Genomic DNA, 19,983 nt, shown 5'->3' with positions numbered 1-19,983 from the left:
GATGGGGCCGAATAACATCTCTCCATGGGTTCTGAGAGAGGGAGCTATGGTACTCTATGCATACCACCAATAGCACTCTTCAACACATATGCGAAACAGGGCGACTACCTGAGGTATGAAAGACAGCAAATGTAGTCTCAGTTTTTAAAAAAGAAAGACAGAGACGAAGCATTAGACTACAGACCAGTGTCACTGACATGTATAGCATGCAAAATCATGGAGAAGATTATCAGGAGAAGAGTGGCGGAGTGCCTAGGAAGGAATGAGCTTATCAACGACAACCAGCACAGTTTCAAAGACGGGAAAATCTGTGTTACAAACGTACTGGAGTTCTATGACAGGGTGAGAACAGTAAGACAAGAGAGAGAGAGAGAGAGGGATGGGTAGGATGCGTTTTCTTGGACTGTAAGAAGGCGTTTGACACAGTTCCACACAAGAGATTAGTGCAAAAGCTAGAGGACCAGGCAGGAATAATAAGGAAGACACTGCAATGGATCAGGGAATACCAGTCTGGAAGACAACAGCGAGTCATTGTACGTGACGAGGTGATAGACTGGGCGCCTGTGACGAACGGGGTTCCACAGGGATCAGTAATATAACTGCACCTGTTTCTGATAAATATAAGCGACATGAAAAAAGGAAAAGACTCAGTAGTGTCCCTGTTTGCAAATGATGTGAAGTTGAAGAGAAGAAGTCAATCGGACGAGGACCAGGAAGAACTCCAAAGGGATCTGGACAGACTGCAGGCCTGGCCCAGAAACTGTCTTCTGGAGTTCAACCCCACCAAGGGGTTGGGTAAGGGCCAAGAAGACTACAGACGGAGTACAGTCTAGGGGGCCAGAGACTACAAACCTCGCTAAAGGAAAACGATCTTGGGGTGAGTATAACATTGGACTCATCTCCTGAGGCGAACATCAACCAAATAGCTGCTGCAGCATACGGGCGCCTAGCAAACCTAAAACTAGCATTCAGATATCTCAACAAGGAAACGTTCAGGACCCTGAACACCGTGTACATTAGGCTTATATTGGAGATTTCAGCACCAGTTTGGAACCCACACCTAGCCAAGCACGTAATGAAATTAGAGAAAGTGCAAAGGTTTGCAACAAGGCTATTCCCGGAGCTAAGGGAAATGTCCTACGAGTAGAGGTTAAGTTCATCAGCACTCATTAACAGCCTAGTGAGGCCCCAGATGTATGCAAGTGCATACCGCATACTTACATACATACATATATATATATATATATATATATATATATATATATATATATATATATATATATATATATGTGTGTGTGTGTGTGTGTGTGTGTGTGTGTGTGTGTGTGTGTGTGTGTGTGTGTGTGTGTGTGTGTGTGTGTGTGTGTGTGTGTGTGGGTGGGTGTGTGTGTGGGTGTGTGTGTGTTTGTGTGTGTGTGTGTGTGCTCACCTAATTGTACTCACCTAACTGTGGTTGCAGGGTCGATTCACAGCTCCTGGCCCCGCCTCTTTATTGGTCGCTACTAGGTCACTTTTCCTGCTACAAGAGCTTTATCATACCTCTTCTTAAAGCTATGTATGGATCCTGCCTCCACTACATCACTTCCCAAACTATTCCACTTCCCGACAACTCTGTGACTGAAGAAATACTTCCTAACATCCCTGTGATCCATCTGAGTCTTCAACTTCCAACTGTTTCTGTGTCCCATCTCTGGAACATCATGTCGATTCGTCTCAGTATTTTATATGTCGTTATCATATACCCCCTAACTCTCCTGTCCTCCAGTGTTGTCAGGTCGATTTCCCTTAACCTCTCCTCGTAGGAGGAGAGGTTAAGGGAACTAGCCTTGTTACAAACCTTTGCACTTTCTCTAATTTCCTTACGTGCTTGGCCAGGTGTGGGTTCCAAACTGGTGCTGCGTATCCGATATAGACCTAATGTACACGGTGTACAGAGTCCTGAACGATTCCTTATTGAGGTGTCAAAATGCTAGTCCTAGGTTTGCTAGGCGCCCGTATGGTGCAGCAGGTATTTGGTTGAGGTACGCCTCAGGAGATGTGCCTGGTGTTATACTCACCCCAAGATCCTTTTCCTTGAGTGAGGTTTGTAGTCTCTGGCCCCCTAGACTGTTCTCCGTCTGCGGTTTTCTTTGCCCTTCCCAATCTTTATGACTTTGCACTTGGTGGGGTTGAGCTCCAGCAGCCAGTTGCTGGAGCAGGCCTGCAGCATATCCAGATTCCTTTGTAGTTCTGCCTGTCTTCTTCTGATTGAATGCTTCTCATCAACTTCACATCATCTAAAAAGAGGGATACTTATGAGTCTATTTCTTCCGTCATGTCGTTCACAAATACCAAAAACAGCACCGGTCTTAGGACTGACCCCTGTGGAACCCCGCTCGTCACAGGCGCCCACTCTGACACCTCGCCACGTATGATGACTTGCTGATGTCTTCCCGACAGGTATTCCCTGATTATCCCTGCCTGGTCCTCCAGGTTTTGCACTAATCTCTTGCGCAGAACTGTGTCAAGCGCCTTCTTGCAGTCCAAGAAAATGCAATCTACCCACCCCTCTCTCTCCTGTCTTACTGCTGTCACCCTGTCATAGAACTCTAGGAGGTTTGTGACACAGGATTTCCCGTCCCTGAAACCATGTTGGTTGTCGTTGATAAGCTCATTCCTTCCTAGGTGCTCCACCACTCTTCTCCTGATAATCTTCTCCGTGACTTTGCATGCTATACATGTCAGTGACACTGGTCTGTAGTTTAATGCTTCGTCTCTGTCTCCTTTTTTAAAAATTGGGACTACGTCTGGTGTTTTCCATATCTCAGGTAGTCGCCCTGTTTCGATAGATGTGCTGAAAAGTGTTGTTAGTGGTACACGTAGCACGTTTGCTCCCTTATTCAGTATCCATGGAGAGATGTTATCTGGCCCCATCGTCTTTCAGGTATCTAGCTCGTTTAGCAGTCTTTTCACTTCTTCCTCGGTTGTATGTATTGTGTCCAACACTTGATGGTGTAATTCGCCTCTCTGTCTTTTTGGAGTCCCTTCTGTCTCCTCTGTGAACACTTCTCTGAATCCCATGTTGAGCTCCTTAAATACTTGGCGGTCGTTTCTTGTGATCTCCCCTCCTTCCTTCCTGAGTCTGATTACCTAGTCTTTGACTGTTGTTTTCCTCCTGATGTGGCTGTACAACAGGATCGGGTCAGATTTGGTTTTCGCTGCTATGTCATTTTCGTATTTTCATTCGGCCTCCCTTCTTACCTGTTTATATTCATTTCTGGCTTTATGACTGCTCTCCTTATTCTCCTGGGTCTTTTGCCTTCTATACTTCTTCCATTCTCTAGCACACTTGGTTTTGGCCTCTCTACACCTCTGGGTGAACCATGGGCTCATCCTGGCTTTCTCATTATTTCTGTTACCCTGGGTACAAACCTCTCCTCAGCTTCCTTGCACATTGGTATCACATATTCCATCATCTTGTTTACTGACTTCCCTGCCAGTTCTCTGTCTCACTGAACCCCATACAGGAAATTCTTCACGCCTGTGCAGTCCCCTCTCTTGTAATTTGGCTTCATTCGTCCTACCCTTCCTGCTTCCCTCCCTCCTTGTGACTCTACTATGTATTCGAAGCTCAGAACCAAGTGGTCACTGGCCCCGAGGGGTCTCTCATATGTGATGTCCTCAATATATGCGTTACTCAAGGTGAATACTAGGTCTAGTCTTGCTGGTTCATCCTCTCCTCTCTCTCTGGTAGTGTCCCTTAGGTGTTGGTACATGAGGTTTTCCAGTACCACCTCCATCATCTTAGCCCTTCACGTTTCTGGGCCCCCATGTGGCTCCAGGTTCTCCCAGTCGATTTCCTTATGATTGAAGTCACCTACAATCAGCAGCTTTGCCCTGCTCGCATGAGCCACTTCAGCCAGTGTGTCAACCATCGCTCTATTACTCTGTTCTGTGGTGGGTTATACATCACCGCAATTACTACCTTGGGACCTCCAGACAGAAGTGTTCCTATTATGTAGTCTCTTGCTTCTCCACTGTCTCCTCTCTCCAGCTCATCAAAATCCCATTGGTTTTTGATAAGCAGTGCCACTAATCCACCTCCTCTGTTCCCTCTCTCTTTCCTCAGGATCCGATATCTCATTGGAAAGATGGCATCTGTTATCATTCCTGTGAGCTTCGTTTCTGTGAGAGCTATGATGTCCGGTGATGCCTCTTTGACTCGTGCCACTCATCCAACTTATTCGTTATTCCATCATCGTTGGTGTACCATACCTTCAGTTTCCTCCCCAACTCTGTGTTCTGGGGGGTCTGGGGAGTGGGGGACCTAGCAGTGTGCTGTGGGATTCTGCAGGATAGTGTGGGGTGGAGGCTGTAAGTGTAGACTGTGGGTTGTGTTGGAATAGCATGTTTGGCTGTGGGGTTCTGGGGTGGTTCTGTGTGTGCTTGTGCTTGTTACTCTGCCCTGCTCTGGCTGTCTTCTGCTGACTCTGCCCTTGTCTCTCATTCTAGCCCCTTTCGTTTCTGTGTCCCTTCCCTCAGCTTTCTGTCATTCTGTTCTTGTTGTGTCGTGATCTAGGAACACCCTCTTGCATGTTGATGATTCCTTCAGTTGTGGTTTCTCTTTCTGGATCCTGTTCCACACCGTTTCTGTCTTGAAAATCAGTTTGACCGGCTGATTTTTTCCCTTCATGTACCCCCTATTCTCTGAAAATTTACTATCTCAGTCATGTCCTCCTCACCTATTTCTTTGATGTTGTTTTTAATCTCCTGTTTTTCTTTCTGCAATCTCTCATTGTGTGTCCTCACTTCGCTCTCCTGAAGCCCAGCAATAAACACTGACTTCTCCCTCTCCTCCCCTCATTGCCTTTCCCTCTATGTCGCTAGGTCCCATTTGTACATGGCCATTGTCTCCCTTATTTTTCCTGTGACTCTTGGTGGCATGTTCGTGCCTCTGCATGGGACCTGTCATCTTCTCCACCTTCTCCCCCGTCACTACTATCCCTGCTCCCAACAGCTCTCCCCGTTCATTGCTTGGCCCTGCTTGGTAGACTGATAGGGCACCTTGTTCAGTAGGGGCATACCTGCTTCAGATGCCATGTCTCCTCTGGGCAATAGCCCTGTAACTCGCTTCAGCCTATTTACCTCAGATTCTAGGGCCCGAATCCTGGTTTCTGCAGCTTCTGCTTGCAACTCCCATTTCTTCTTCTCTGCCTCCATCCTCTTCATTTTCACAGAAAACTCACCTAGTTTGTTCTCCCACTCTTGCTCCATCCTTTTACATTGCTCTTACATCTATTCTTCCTTACCAGGGCCATCATTCTCTGATCCCCTGAGCCTTCGACTTCCCCTCTAAGCCACCATTTTTTTACTGAGTTATGTGTTGTAATGTGTGTGGGGGAGAGGGAGCGAGGAGACAGAGTGATGGGGAGGTGGACAGAGAGTGGGAAGGGGGGTAGAGGGAGAGAAAGAGGTGAAGGGGGAGAGGGAGGAAGGAAAAGCGAGAGAGGGGGAATGGGGGAAGGGAGAGGAAGAGAAATGATAGAGAGAGAGAGAGATGAAGGGAAAGGAAGAGGGAAAAGGCAAAGGGGCAGGAAAGAAGGAGAGAGAGAATGGAGGAAGAGGAGGAGAGCGAGAGAGCTAGAGAGTGAGAGGGAGAGTGGGAGAGTGAGACAGTGAGAGTGTGAGTATGAGTGTGTGTGCATGTTTGTATGTGTGTATGGTGTGTGTATATTTGTATGTGTATGTGTGTGTGTGTGTGTGTGTGTGTGTGTGTGTGTGTGTGTGTGTGTATGTGTGTGTGTGTGTGCGTACATGCATGCGTGTACTCACCTAATGTGGTTGCAGGGGTCGAAACTCAGCTCCTGGCCCCGCCTCTTCACTGAGTGCTACTAGGTCCTCTCTCTCCCTGCTCCATGAGCTTTATCATACCTCATTTTAAAGCTATGTATGGTTCCTGCCTCCACTACCTCACTTGCTAGGCTAATCCACTTCCTGACTACTCCTTAACTGAAGAATTTTTTACTAATATCCCTTTGACTCATTTGAGTCTTCAACTTCCAATTGTGACCCCTTGTTTCTGTGTCCCCTCTCTGGAACATCCTGTGTGTGTGTGTGTGTGTGTGTGTGTGTGTGTGTGTGTGTGTGTGTGTGTGTGTGTGTGTGTGTGTGTTACCATTTTGTCCATTTTGTCCTAGGCACATGTCGATTAGACACTAGGCCTGTTTTATATGAGTACGTGTGTGTGTGTGTGTGTGTGTGTGTGTGTGTGTGTTACCATTTTGTCCTAGGCACATGTCGATTAGACACTAGGCCTGTTTTATATGAGTACGTGTGTGTGTGTGTGTGTGTGTGTGTGTGTGTCTGTCTGTCTGTCTGTCTGTCTGCCTGTCTGTCTCTCTGTCTGCCTGTCTGTCTGTGTGTGTGTGCGAGAAAGAGAGAGAGATAGAGAGCTTCAAAAGTTCCCTTAAAGTACAGCTGGAGTTACCATCACTTGGGAACTGCCTTCTCAGAGGACAGCCTATCCCATACAAAGAATAAATGGAATTTTTATGACGTTATCTCCATCATCCCGAGGCGAGGGAAAAACAAATTGCACACAGGAGTCAGAAAAGAAGCATAGGTGAATTAAGAGAAATGTATGCCATAAGATATCCAACCATTAACACACACACACACACACACACACACACACACACACACACACACACACCCATACACACACACACATACACACACACATGCACACACATAGGTAAAAGAAGTCCACAAATTCCATATAGATCATCAACTATGAACAAAGTAGTGTATGAGGGCCATGTTATTATGGCCCCTCGGTACGGGTTACTTAAGGTCGATTACCTCTCCATGTTTTCGCCTTCTTTCTGCTGTACAAATGCCAGTTCCTCTTCTTGTGTCTTCTCCGGTTTCTTCCTTATTTATTCTTTCCTGTATGTGCCCAATGTTGTGTTTAAATACTTAATATTATATCGCCAATATCTTATTAATAGCTAAAATGAAGTGTTTGCCTTTATATTATTATGTCTCATCAGTTATTATTATTATTATTATTATTATTATTATTATTATTGTTATTATTATTATTAGCTAGGTAAATAGGTAGGATGTGTTTCTTTTGTTAAATGAGAACAAACTACTGACGGTGGGAAACAATCATGCCAACTACTGTTAGTTGGTTTAGGGTCTTGTCTACTGCTGACTGAATCACGTGATCCGACCTGAGGCTAAAGACTTGGATTCAGGGAGTCTTGTCCAGCCCTAAGCACAGTAAACATACCTCTCTCTCCCCTGATTGTCTGGTCAAGTTTCAGGTTTCTTTAACAAAGGGTGTCATTGGTGACTCCTGGTTTACTCTGTGTATTGCTGGAAAAACAGAGTTATTAATAGACTTGGTCATTTACGCTGTATCTTAAGGTGTATGTCTATTTCCTTAAATATAGAACATAGATCTTATTTCTGAGTACAACTACGTTAAGACGTAGATTGTAATAATCTGTTGACCTTAGATTCGGTATTCTATAGAAAGTTATGGTCACTACTTTCATTTCATTGATCCTGACTTAGAAGTGACAGTGTTATGCTAACTCTTAATTTGAGTTTGAGATTTAGGATCATTGTTTGACTATATCGTAAGATCCGTCCTTATATGTATGTGTTACTTCCATTGAAATTACCATGTACTTATAAATTCTATGTAAATTCATCCCCTCAAGGAAGGTTCCTTGATGTTGGTGAGGGGCTCTTGATTTAAGGAATTGGATCTGTGCTCCAGTTCCCCGAATTAAGCCTGAATGCCTTCCACATCCCCTCCCCCTCCCAGGCGCTGTATAATCCTCCGGGTTTAGCGCTTCCCCTTGATTATAATAATAATAATTTGTATTTGTTCGATGTTTATTTCCTAGTTAAAATTAAACTATTATCACTAAACTGATTTTCTAAAAAATTAACTAGACCAGACATTGTTCCAATATCTTGTTGCAAGAAAGTGGCGATCTTAATTACAGGTCAGTTACTTGGGGTGATTCCTTCCTCAACTATTTGGAATAATTTTCTAGTGTTACATGAAATACTTCCTCGTAACATTTCCTTATCCATTTGTTTCTTATTCTTTAGCTGTGTCTCATCCAGATGCTCCTCATCCTGTTTTCCTTATTCTGCAGTGCATTATCCAGTCGTTCATTTTCCAGTCGTTCATTTTTAAATCTTTCTTAATCCAGTCGTTCACTTTCAATCGTTCATATTACAATCGTTCCTAATCCAGCCGTTCATTTTCCAATCTTTCATTTTTCAATCGTTCCTAATCAAGTCGTTCATTTTCCAGTCGTTCCTAATCCAGTCATTCTTATTTGAATCATTCCTAATCCAGTCGTTCCTAATCCAGTCATTCCTATTTGAATCATTCCTAATCCAGGCGCTCATTTTCCAATCGTTTCTAATCTAGACGTTCCATATTTTTTTTCGTCCAATCGTTCCTTATCCAGTTGATCCTTATCGTCACCTTTGTTCTACGCAGTGGTGACCAATGTTCCGATATGTTATCTTTCATACTTTCCGATTTTTTTTTTTGCCTGCGGAGGTAATGACGGATTTTTTTTCTTATGGTTATGAGTGACACTAATGATTTAGCTCATTACCGTGCCCACCGACCCACCATTACTCGTCCGGACCCACCCTCACATGTCATGACCCATCCTTAGTCGTCATGACCCACCCTCACACGTCATGACCCACCCTCACACGTCATGACCCACCCTCACACGTCATGACCCACCCTCACACGTCATGACCCACCCTCACACGTCATGACCCACCCTCACACGTCATGACCCACCCTCACACGTCATGACACACCGTTCTCACACGTCATGACCCACCCTCACACTTCATGGCCCACCCTCACACTTCATGGCCCACCCTCACACATCATGACCCACCCTCACACATCATGACCCACCCTCACACATCATGACCCACCCTCACACATCATGACCCACCCTCACACGTCATGACCCACCCTCACACGTCATGACCCACCCTCACACATCATGACCCACCCTCACACGTCATGACCCCCCCTCACACATCATGACCCACCCGCACACCTCATGAACCACCCTCATCATGACCCACCCTCACATGACATCATGACCCACCCTCAAAATGACTGAAGCGATTAGTCATGAAACACATCATGACCCACCCTTTTAGTCTAGAAAATTCTAGGGGGAAAAATGGCATGTTCTCAAGAAAGTGTTAGCGACGTGTGGGTGAGTACTCACGTACTCACCCACACGTCAGAAACAACAATGAGTCCCATGGACACCATCTTTAACGTCCTATACCTCTATCCACCGTCATTATGTTTGCCTCCTCCCAGGTTCTTTCAAACATTCGCAGAAAGTTTTCCACATTTATTCCTTCTTATTTCTACCTTTCCTCTCCCGTAAATGTATTGTCATCCTTGCTACAAATCCCATTGTCAAATTTTAGTTCTTGTTCCCCGTTTATAATTCCTCTCTTCTTTTTTACACAGGGTTTGACAAGGTTAAGGATCCCTAGCTTTATTGACAAGCTATTTACAGGTTAAGGATTCATAACTTTATTGGCAAGCTAAGAGCTGTTACCTACATCAGCTCATTTGAAAGCATTTTTATTGTTATGACACATATAAGTAGAGAACAGGACGAAGTTGGAGCCATCTGGGGCCCAGCATTTTCATTTGATCAACTGACTTTATCTAGTTGACATCATTATGCTGTACGAATGTGTTCCATACTCGAGTCATCCTGGGTATATATGATCTCAGATGGAGTGATGTTCTGGAGAAGGGTACAGCCAGAGTGAAGTTGCTGCTTTCTGCCCGTCTTGTGGCATGAAAGCTTGTTTCACGCTGTCCTCGAAGTGGATCCAAGTGTGGTACTTTGACAATATTGGCCTTGTACATAACAGTAAGGCCACCCACATCCCTCCTGTGTTGAAGGCTCTGCTGAAATGACAGATCTATCCAGGATGGGTCCAGGCGAGAGATGAGACGTCTTGCTCTGTTCTCTACTCTGTCAAGCAGTCGCAGATGAGAGGGGGGGGCAGGCAAACCAAGAAAGTGGAGCATACTCAAGGTGCGAGCGTACTTGTGCCTCGTACAGGATCTTGCAACCCCTACTGTCAAGCAGATGGGAGATACGGCGAAGTGCTGTAAGCTTCCTGGCTGCCTTGTTTGCAAGATTTACAACATGGTTCTTCATGGTTAGTTTGGAGTCGAATTTCACCCCGAGGATATCAACTTCTTCTCCAGGTGCCAACATCCTCCCATTCATCCTTACTACTGCACCAGCATTACCATCATGGTGCCTAGAGACGATCATCATTTGCGTTTTCTCAGGTGCAAATGTTACATGCCATCTATTTCCCTAAGCTGATACAGCTCTCAGCTGGTGATCGATGTAGCTTAGAGCAGCTGGCATTTCTTCTCTTGGATAAGTGAATGTCAGTGTACAGTCGTCTGCATATGCATGTGATTCTGGGATGAGATGAAGAAGGTCGTTGAAGTAGACATTCCATAACAATGGACCCAGCACGCTTCCTTGTGGAACACTTGCCCCAATAGGATGTCTTGCTGATTCCGTTCCATTGAGAACTACCCTTAGAGATCTACCATGAAGGTAATCACTGAGGAGACATAGCGTAGAGCCTGCAATTCCCAGTGCTTGAAGTTTTGCTAAGAGGCCCTGGTGCCACACCCGGTCGAAAGCGCCAGCAATGTCCAGTGCTACCACACAGCTGACTTTGGATTCATCCAGTGACTGGTGCCACTTAGTGGAGAGGTTTAACAACAGATCAGCAGCAGAGTAACCTTTCCTGAAGCCATATTGACGACCACAAAGTAGTGAGTGGTAGTCAAAAAACTGCCATTTGTCCTGAGATTGTCTCAAGGATCTTACCAGTGATTGACAGGAGTGGCACTGGTCTGTAGTTGCTGATTTCTGCTCTGCTCTTCTTTTTGTGAACAGGGACTAAATTTGCCTCTTTCCATAGAGAGGGCCATTTACACTGTACTAGGCAGTGGTGAAAGATGCGAGTTAGAGGTGCTGCTAGCTGGTCTGCACATCTCAGAAATCTTGGGCTCAACTTGTCTGGGCCCACAGCCTTTTCTTGGTCAAGCGATTTAAGAAGGAAATGCACCTCCTCCTGCCTTATTGTCACCACTGACAGTCTTGACACAGTTCTTGCAGCTAGCCAAGGAGGGTTCCTTGCTGGATCAGGAACTTGCATTTTGGTAGCAAAGTGTTCAGCAAAGAGGTCCGCCTTCTCTTGACTACTAGTAGAGGTGGTCCCATCCTGTCGATTTAGAGGTGGAATGAGTTCATCAGGCAGATAACCTTGTCTGTCCTTGACCAGGGACCACCAGGTTTTGGAGCCTACCCTACCTGATGCTAGCTTTCTTTTAGTGTCCACCTCCCATTTAGCAATGGCCCACTTTTGAACGTCACCCATATGCCTACAGGCTTGCCTGTGCAAGTTCCTGTTATAGATGGTAGGATGTCTCTCATACCTTCGCCATGCTTTGTACTTAGCAGTGACAGCCTCTCTACAACGAAAGCCAAACCAAGGCTGGTCTGTAGGCTTCGTCACATATTGCCGGTGAGGAATGTGTTCTTGTTGTAGATTAAGGATGTGTCCAGTGAAGGCTTTCACTTGGTTGTCAACATCCCCTTGGAGAAGAGCATTTCAATCGGTGGTGGCGAGCTCAGAGCAAAGGGCTGGCCAATTACCTCTTTCCCATAACCAGGTTGTGCGTGTGGACTCCTCACCTCGTTCTGTTGGGATCTTTAGTGTCGTAAAAAACAGCCTTGTGGTCAGACGATCCAACATAGCCGAGGGGTTGACAAGTGACTATGCCTTCTGCCAGATCGCTCACTACTGGGTCAAGGGAGGAGCCAGAGATGTGAGTAGGGAAATCAACAAAGTTTCTCATGTCAAACACTGCAAGAAGGTCATCAAAGTCCCTCTGTATAAGGTGCTGGCTGAAGTCACCAACAATTATGATATGTTGACAGTTGTGTTGTAGCAGAAGGGAGTCAGTATTTTCCATTAGGAAGTTGATGGGATCTGCATGTTGCCACTGAGGTCTGTACATTGCACATGCTAGTACAGAGGTACTAGTGTTTATGTAGAGATTGAAGAACATCATTTCAAGATGTGTAGGGGTGGCAACATCAATGTGCTGGGCATGAACACTTTTAGAGAAGCACACAGCAACACCTCCTCCTTGCCCTTGCCTGTCTCTTCTTATCCATGAGGTGTAGCCAGCAATTCTTGCAAAATTTTCTGGAGTCCTGTCATCCAAAAATGTTTCAACAACAGCTTAGCCCTTGTGGCTTAGCGCTTCTTTTTGATCATAATAATAATAATAATCAACAACAGCTATCATGTCGGGACGTCGAGTGTTCACAAAACTATGTGTGAGCTCTCCAACATTAGTAATGAAACCTCTAATGTTGGCCGACAGGATGCTGATAGACTGGCTCCTCATGATGATGTGGTCAGCTTGAGGTGGTGGGTGTGTATGGCATGTAAGGTGCCTGCCCTTGAGAGAGGTAGGGTACTGATGCAGCTGCAGGGATGTAGGTCTGTGGTCTTGTATAAGGCACAATACCACCTGCTGGGCTGGGATAGGAGTAGCTGAGTGGGTGACGTGTGAGAGTGTTCACCAATTCAGAGATCCTGCTGGTTTGTTCTGAGAACAGGTCTCTAAACAGGTGGTCCTGTCTGTCAAGTTCCTTTTTCTTCCGACACTGGGCCTCCTCCTCCTTTCATCATTCTTGCTTTCTCTCTTCACCCTTCCATCTCCCTTTCGTCCCTAAGTGTCCCTCTTCTCTATTGATCTTTCTCTTCCCATTATCCCTCCTCTCTCTTCTTCCATATTATCCCTCCTCTCTCCTCTTCCCTATTGTTCTTTCTCCTCTTCCCTCTTATCCCTCCTCTCTCCTCTTCCCTCTTATCCCTCCTCTCTCCTCTTCACTCTTATCCCTCCTCTCTCCTCTTCCCTCTTATCCCTCCTCTCTCCTCTTCCCTCTTATCCTTCCTCTCTCCTCTTCCCTCTTATCCTTCCTCTCTCCTCTTCCCTCTTATCCTTCCTCTCTCCTCCTCTTCCTTCCCTCACCCTACATCTCTGACGTCTTCCATACAAACGTATCTTAACTCACTTCACTTTAGTGTCTTTCTGGTCTTTGTTCTCTTGGTGGACTTTATGACGTTGTTTACGTGTGTGTGTGTGTGTGTGTACTCACCTATTTGTACTCACCTATTTGTGGTTGCAGGGGTCGAGTCCTAGCTCCTGGCCCCGCCTCTTCACCGGTTGCTACTAGACCCTCTCTCTCCCCGCTCCATGAGCTTTATCAAACCTCGTCTTAAAACTGTGTATGGTTCCTGCCTCCACTACGTCATTTTCTAGGCTATTCCACTGCCTTACAACTCTATGACTGAAGAAATACTTCCTACTATCTCTCTGACTCATTTGTGTCTTCAACTTCCAATTGTGGCCTCTTGTTTCTGTGTCCCCTCCCTGGAACATCCTGTCCTTGTCCACCTTGTCTATTCCACGCAGTATTTTATATGTCGTTATCATGTCTCCTCTGACCCTCCTGTCCTCCAGTGTCGTCAGGCCGATTTCCCTTAATCTTTCTTCATAGGACATTCCCCTTAGCTCTGGAACTAACCTTGTTGCAAACCTTTGTACTTTCTCTAGTTTCTTGACGTGCTTTATCAAGTGCGGGTTCCAAACAGGTGCTGCATACTCCAGTATGGGCCTGACATACACGGTGTACAGTGTCTTGAATGATTCCTTACTAAGGTGTCGGAATGCTGTTCTCAGGTTTGCCAGGCGCCCATATGCTGCAGCAGTTATCTGATTGATGTGTGCTTCCGGAGACATGCTCGGTGTTATACTCACCCCAAGATCTTTCTCCTTGAGTGAGGTTTGCAGTCTTTGGCCACCTAGCCTATACTCTGTCTGTGGTTTTCTGTGCCCTTCCCTATCTTCATGACTTTGCATTTGGCAGGATTAAATTCGAGAAGCCATTTGCTGGACCAGGTGTCCAGTCTGTCCAGGTCTCTTTGAAGTCCTGCCTGGTCCTCATCAGATTTAATTCTCCTCATTAACTTCACATCATCTGCAAACAGGGACACTTCTGAGTCTAACCCTTCCGTCATGTCGTTCACATATACCAAAAATAGCACTGGTCCTAGGACCGACCCCTGTGGGACCCCGCTCGTCACAGGTGCCCACTGTGATACATCATTACGTACCATGACTCGTTGTTGCCTCCCTGTCAGGTATTCTCTGATCCATTGCAGTGCCCTTCCTGTTATATGCGCCTGATGCTCTAGCTTCTGCACTAATCTCTTGTGAGGAACTGTGTCAAAGGCCTTCTTGCAGTCCAAGAAAATGCAATCAACCCACCCCTCTCTCTCTTGTCTTACTTCTGTTATTTTATCATAAAACTCCAGAAGGTTTGTGACACAGGATTTGCCTTCCGTGAATCCGTGCTGGTTGGCATTTATACTCCTGTTCCGTTCCAGGTGCTCCACCACTCTCCTCCTGATAATCTTCTCCATAATTTTGCATACTATACACGTCAATGACACAGGTCTATAGTTTAGTGCCTCTTTTCTGTCTCCTTTTTTGAAAATGGGAACTACATTTGCCGTCTTCCATACCTCAGGTAGTTGCCCAGTTTCCAGGGATGTGTTGAAGATTGTGGTAAGTGGTGCGCACAACATATCTGCTCCCTCTCTAAGGACCCATGGAGAGATGTTGTCCGGTCCCATTGCCTTTGAGGTATCGATGTCCCTTAGCAGTTTCTTCACCTCCTCCTCATCTGTATGTATGTCGTCCAACACTTGTTGGTGTATTCCTTGTTGGTGTCCCCATCTGGTCTGTCCCCCCAGAGTCCTTCCTGTCTCTACTGTAAATACTTCCTTAAATCTCGTGTTGAGCTCCTCACATACCTCTTGATCGTTTCTTGTGAGTTCTCCACCTTCTTTCCTCAGCCTTATCACCTGGTCCTTGACTGTTGTCTTCCTCCTAATGTGGCTATACAGCAGTTTCGGGTCAGATTTGACTTTCGATGCTATGTCGTTTTCATACTGTCGCTGGGCCTCCCTCCTTATCTGCGCATACTCGTTTCTGGCTCTTCTACTAATCTCCTTGTTTTCCTGGGTCCTATGCCTCCTGTACCTTTTCCATTCTCTGTTGCACTTAGTTTTTGCCTCCCTACACCTTCGGGTAAACCAAGGACTCGTTTTGGTCTTCCTATTATTTCTGTTTCCCTTGGGAACAAAACTTTCCTCTGCCTCCTTGCACTTTGTTGCCACATATTCCATCATCTCGTCTACTGATTTTCCTACCATTTCTCTGTCCCACTGAACCTCCTGCAGGAAGTTTCTCATACCTGTGTAGTCCCCCCTTTTATAGTTTGGCCTGTCCCCTTCAGTTCCTGTTACCTTCTCCACTTGTAACTCTACTATATAGTCAAAACTCAGAACCACATGATCGCTAGCTCCAAGGGGCCTCTCGTAAGTGATGTCCTCGATGTCTGAACTGCTCAGGGTGAACACAAGATCCAGTCTTGCTGGCTCATCCTCCCCTCTCTCTCTGGTTGTGTCCCTGACATGTTGATGCATGAGGTTTTCAAGTACCACATCCATCATCTTGGCTCTCCATGTTTCGGGACCCCCATGTGGCTCCAGGTTTTCCCAGTCGATCTCCCTGTGGTTGAAATCGCCCATTACCAGTAACTTTGCTCTGCTCGAGTGAGCTCTTCTTGCCACCTCAGCCAGTGTGTCCACCATCACCCTGTTGTTTTCTTCGTACTCCTCTCTTGGCCTCCTGCAGTTCTGTGGTGGGTTATACATCACTCCAATGACTACTTTATGTTCTCCGGACTGAATTGTACCTACAATGTAGTCTCTTTCTCCAATCATGTCCATGCCTTCCATTTCCTCAAATCCCCATTGGTGTTTTATGAGCAGTGCAACCCCTCCTCCCCCTCTACTCCTTCTATCTTTCCTCAGGATCTGATATCCTGTTGGGAAGATTGTGTCTGTTATTGTCTCAGCGAGTTTTGTTTCTGTGACTGCTATGATGTCTGGGGATTTTTCACTGATTCTTTCATTCCACTCCTCATGTTTATTCGTTATTCCATCCGCGTTTGTGTACCAAACCTTTAGTTTCTTTTCTATCATTGTGGTCATGCAAGTATATTGGGGTTGGGGGAGCGAGAGCCTTGGTGTGTGTGTGTGTGTGTGTGTGTGTGTGTGTGTGTGTGTGTGTGTGTGTGTGTGTGTGTGTGTGTGTGTGTGTCAGGTCCATGGAAGCTGCTGCACTTCTTCCTCTTATCTTCTCTCTTTCTCCTCTTTCTCTCCTGCGTTTTCCTTGGCAATATAGTTTTCCCTGTATTATTTTTGCTTCGTTTGCTTTCCTTTCAAGTGTTGCTTTGATTGTCATCACTATCATCAGTATCTTTATCAACGTTATCCAGTACCATTTTCATCACCCTCGTCCTCACCTTCTTATCTACTCCATTATCATACCATCATTTTTTTTTTCATAAAAATTATGTATTATCTAAAATTTTCAATTATGTTATTTAAGGCATTATTCAGTACCGACCAAATAATAAGACACATGTGTAAGTCTTGGGTATTTTTCTGGCCGAAACGTTCCGCCTGCCCAGCAGTCTTCTTCAGGCGAATACAACCAAGGAGACAGTACAAGTAGTTTTGACGGGATCAGTCCCTCGTTCTTGATAGGTGATGGTCAGTCCCTCAAGCCTGAAACACAGGCGTGCCACCAGTGCTTATATACTGGAGCAGTAGTAAGATGAGGCAACTGGAGATGGCGCCACAGGTGAGCGGGGCCCACTGGTAGAAATCGCCCATGTTAAATATTTTTTTTTTTTTTAGCAATGGAGTTGCAGGAAACTTTCCCCGTACCAAGATACCATGGTGTTGAGAGAGAGAGAGAGAGAGGGAGAGATATATTTAAATGGTGAATGATATACTATACCGACAAGATAAACGTAAGTCTTATTCGATAAACATAACCTAAAGATGCATATGTCTCTCTCTCTCTCTCTCTCTCTCTCTCTCTCTCTCTCTCTCTCTCTCTCTCTCTCTCTCTCTCTCTCTCTCTCTCTCTCTCTCTCTCTCTCTCTCTCTCTCTCTCTCTCTCTCTCTCACACACACACAGAAAAGTAGTTGGGAGGATGTCAGGGGAAATAGGTAGGGAGGAAGATATGAAAGTAGGGAGGGAAGAAGGTAGGAAAGTACGGAGGTAGAAAGGTGGGGAAGTAGGTAGGAAAGAGGGTAGCAGACTGGGAAGACAGGGAAGAATAAGGGAAATAATGCAGGGGACTAGGTAGGGAGGAAGGCAGGGAAGTAGGTAGGGAGGAAGGCAGGAAAGTAGGTATGGACGAAGTCAGGGAAGTAGGTATTGAGGAAGACATGAAAGTAGGTAAGAAGGTAGGGAAATAGGTAGGGAAGAAGGCATGGAATTAGGTAGAAAGGCAGGGAAGTAGGTAGGGGGGAAGGCAGGGAAGTAGAGAGGGAGGAAGGTAGAAAAGTAAGCAGGGACGAAGGTAGGGAAGTAGGTAGGAAGATAGGGAAGTAGGTAGGGAGGAAGGCAGGGAAGTAGGTATGGAAGAAGTCAGGGAAGTAGGTATTGAGGAAGACATGTAAGAAGGTAGGGAAATAGGTAGGTAAGAAGGTAGGGAAATAGGAAAGAAGGCATGGAAGTAGGTAGAAAGGCAGGGAAGTAGGTAGGTAGGAAGGCAGGGAAGTAGGTAGGTAGGAAGGCAGGGAAGTAGGTAGGTAGGAAGGCAGGGAAGTAGGTAGGTAGGAAGGCAGGGAAGTAGGTAGGTAGGAAGGCAGGGAAGTAGGTAGGTAGGAAGGCAGGGAAGTAGGAAGGCAGGGAAATAGGTAGGTAGGAAGACAAGGAAGTAGGTAGGTAGGAAGGCAGGAGAGTAGGTAGGTACTGGTAGAAGGCAGGGAAGTAGGTATAAAGTGACACAAGGCAGGAGAGTAAGTAGGTACTGGTAGAAGGCAGGGAAGTAGGTATAAAGTGACACAAGGCAGGAGAGTAAGTAGGTACTGGTAGAAGGCAGGGAAGTAGGTATAGTGACACAAGGCAGGGAAGTAGGTAGGTACTGGTAGAAGGCAGGGAAGTAGGAAGGCAGGGAAATAGGTAGGTAGGAAGACAAGGAAGTAGGTAGGTAGGAAGGCAGGGGAGTAGGTAGGTAAAAAAGCAGGGAAGTAGGTAGAAAGGCAGGAGAGTAGGTAGGTACTGGTAGAAGGCAGGGAAGTAGGTATAAAGTGACACAAGGCAGGAGAGTAGGTAGGTACTGGTAGAAGGCAGGGAAGTAGGTATAAAGTGACACAAGGCAGGGAAGTAGGTATAAAGTGACACAAGGCAGGGAAGTAGGTAGGTAGGAAGGCAGGGAAGTAGGTAGGTAGGAAGGCAGGGAAGTAGGTAGGTAGGAAGGCAGGGAAGTAGGAAGGCAGGGAAATAGGTAGGTAGGAAGACAAGGAAGTAGGTAGGTAGGAAGGCAGGGGAGTAGGTAGGTAAAAAAGCAGGGAAGTAGGTAGGCAGGAAGGCAGGGAAGTAGGTAGGAACAGCGGGTGTCAGGCGACCTTGGAAAAGCGATTGAAAGTAATCAATAACTCTGAGAGTGGCACAGTGACCAGTGGCACCCTGAGGGCCAGTGGTGCCGTGACTGCCGTAAGGACAGTACCTCAACCACCCTCTTCCAGTAGACACACTCGGCCAGTACCAGGTAGGTCACTCTCCAGGAGGACACTTTGGTCGCAGGACTGTAAGAGAAAGTGACAGTGAGACGATGAGTGGTGAAGCCAAAGGGAAGTATAGGAAAGTGAAAGTGCTAGACAGTATCTGAAGTGACAGCTGACATGATTTTTAAAAAAAGAAGTGCCTGCAGAAAGACCATGTGAAGGACTGACGTCTGAAATGATGCTTCGGTAGAAAGTGTCGGAAAATTCCCTTTGTACGCAGTTCCTGAAACAGTGAAGTGTCGTTAAGTGTCGTGTAGGAAGTCTGAAAGATAAGTGCAAATGAAGGAGGTGACAGACGGTAACACACAGGGTGAGAGAAAGTGACAGACGCGAGCAGGATGACAGACAGGTTGAAAGACAGGATGTCATGGTAGGCTGACACAGACAGGTGTGACACACAGGCTCACAAACTGTCAAATATGCTGAGAGTTAAGCTGACAGACAGGCTGACATACTGATTGACGTGCAAGTTGACATACAGGTTGACATACAGTTTGACAGACAAGCTGATGTATAAAATGAGAAACAGCCTGACAGGCAGGGCCGAGTGATACATACAGAAAAAAACTAATAGACATACTGGTAGATATATGCAGGCTGACAGACAGGCACACGTAGGCTGACATACTGACAAGCAGGCTAACAGACAGACTTAAGCAGGCTGACAGACTGTCACAAGTAGCCTCACAGACTGACAAACATGAGCTTTAAGACACTCTACCGCGGGTTCGAGCCCCTTCCCTGGTATGGTTTATGCAAACATTTCCCAAAACTCTACCATTACTACCTTTTTGGAAATTCTAAATAAGTCAGAATCCAAAACTCAATCCGCTAATACAAAAAAGAAATCTAAGGCTGCCAGAACAAGTTATACACATGTATTGTCTGAGTGACCTGGATGAGGGTTGTCTGATTTTTCTCCCATTTTCTGTCTTTTCTCAAACTCTCGCTGGTGAGTCAAAATAAAATAAAATATTCCTGTTTAGTACGGCATCAATCTTTAAGGGATGATTCATCTGATTAAATTTATCAAGTTTCCAAAACATTAGTCTGAGTAACTACAAATTTAACAATTTTATAATAGTTAAAATGTGGAATCGTTGGATTACAAACATTAACTAGGAAATACTTCTTCTG

At 45.7% G+C, this 19,983-nt stretch overlaps 1 protein-coding gene and 1 long non-coding RNA gene across 4 annotated transcripts in view; both read left to right on the top strand.

Moving 5' to 3' along the window:
• LOC138854587 (sodium/potassium/calcium exchanger Nckx30C-like) overlaps positions 1-19,983 on the top strand; it is a 472,208-nt gene that overhangs the window by 450,320 nt on the left and 1,905 nt on the right. Inside the window, exon 1 of one of the 3 annotated variants that reach the window (XM_070098629.1) lies at positions 18,755-18,830. The exons of the other annotated variants lie outside the window; for them this stretch is intronic. The gene's annotated coding sequence lies outside the window, so the exon portion shown is untranslated. Of the gene's footprint in view, positions 1-18,754; positions 18,831-19,983 lie in introns of those variants that run through there. 3 annotated transcript variants of the gene reach the window in all.
• Positions 18,016-18,467, top strand: LOC138854571 (uncharacterized). The gene is made up of 2 exons (XR_011393755.1): positions 18,016-18,169; positions 18,363-18,467. It is a non-coding gene; the product is annotated as an uncharacterized lncRNA (long non-coding RNA).

Source organism: Cherax quadricarinatus, chromosome 63, assembly GCF_038502225.1.
Source record: "Cherax quadricarinatus isolate ZL_2023a chromosome 63, ASM3850222v1, whole genome shotgun sequence".
Taxonomy (NCBI): domain Eukaryota; kingdom Metazoa; phylum Arthropoda; class Malacostraca; order Decapoda; family Parastacidae; genus Cherax; species Cherax quadricarinatus.
Note: the sequence above shows the minus strand (reverse complement) of the source record. Positions and strands in the feature narration are given on the sequence as shown.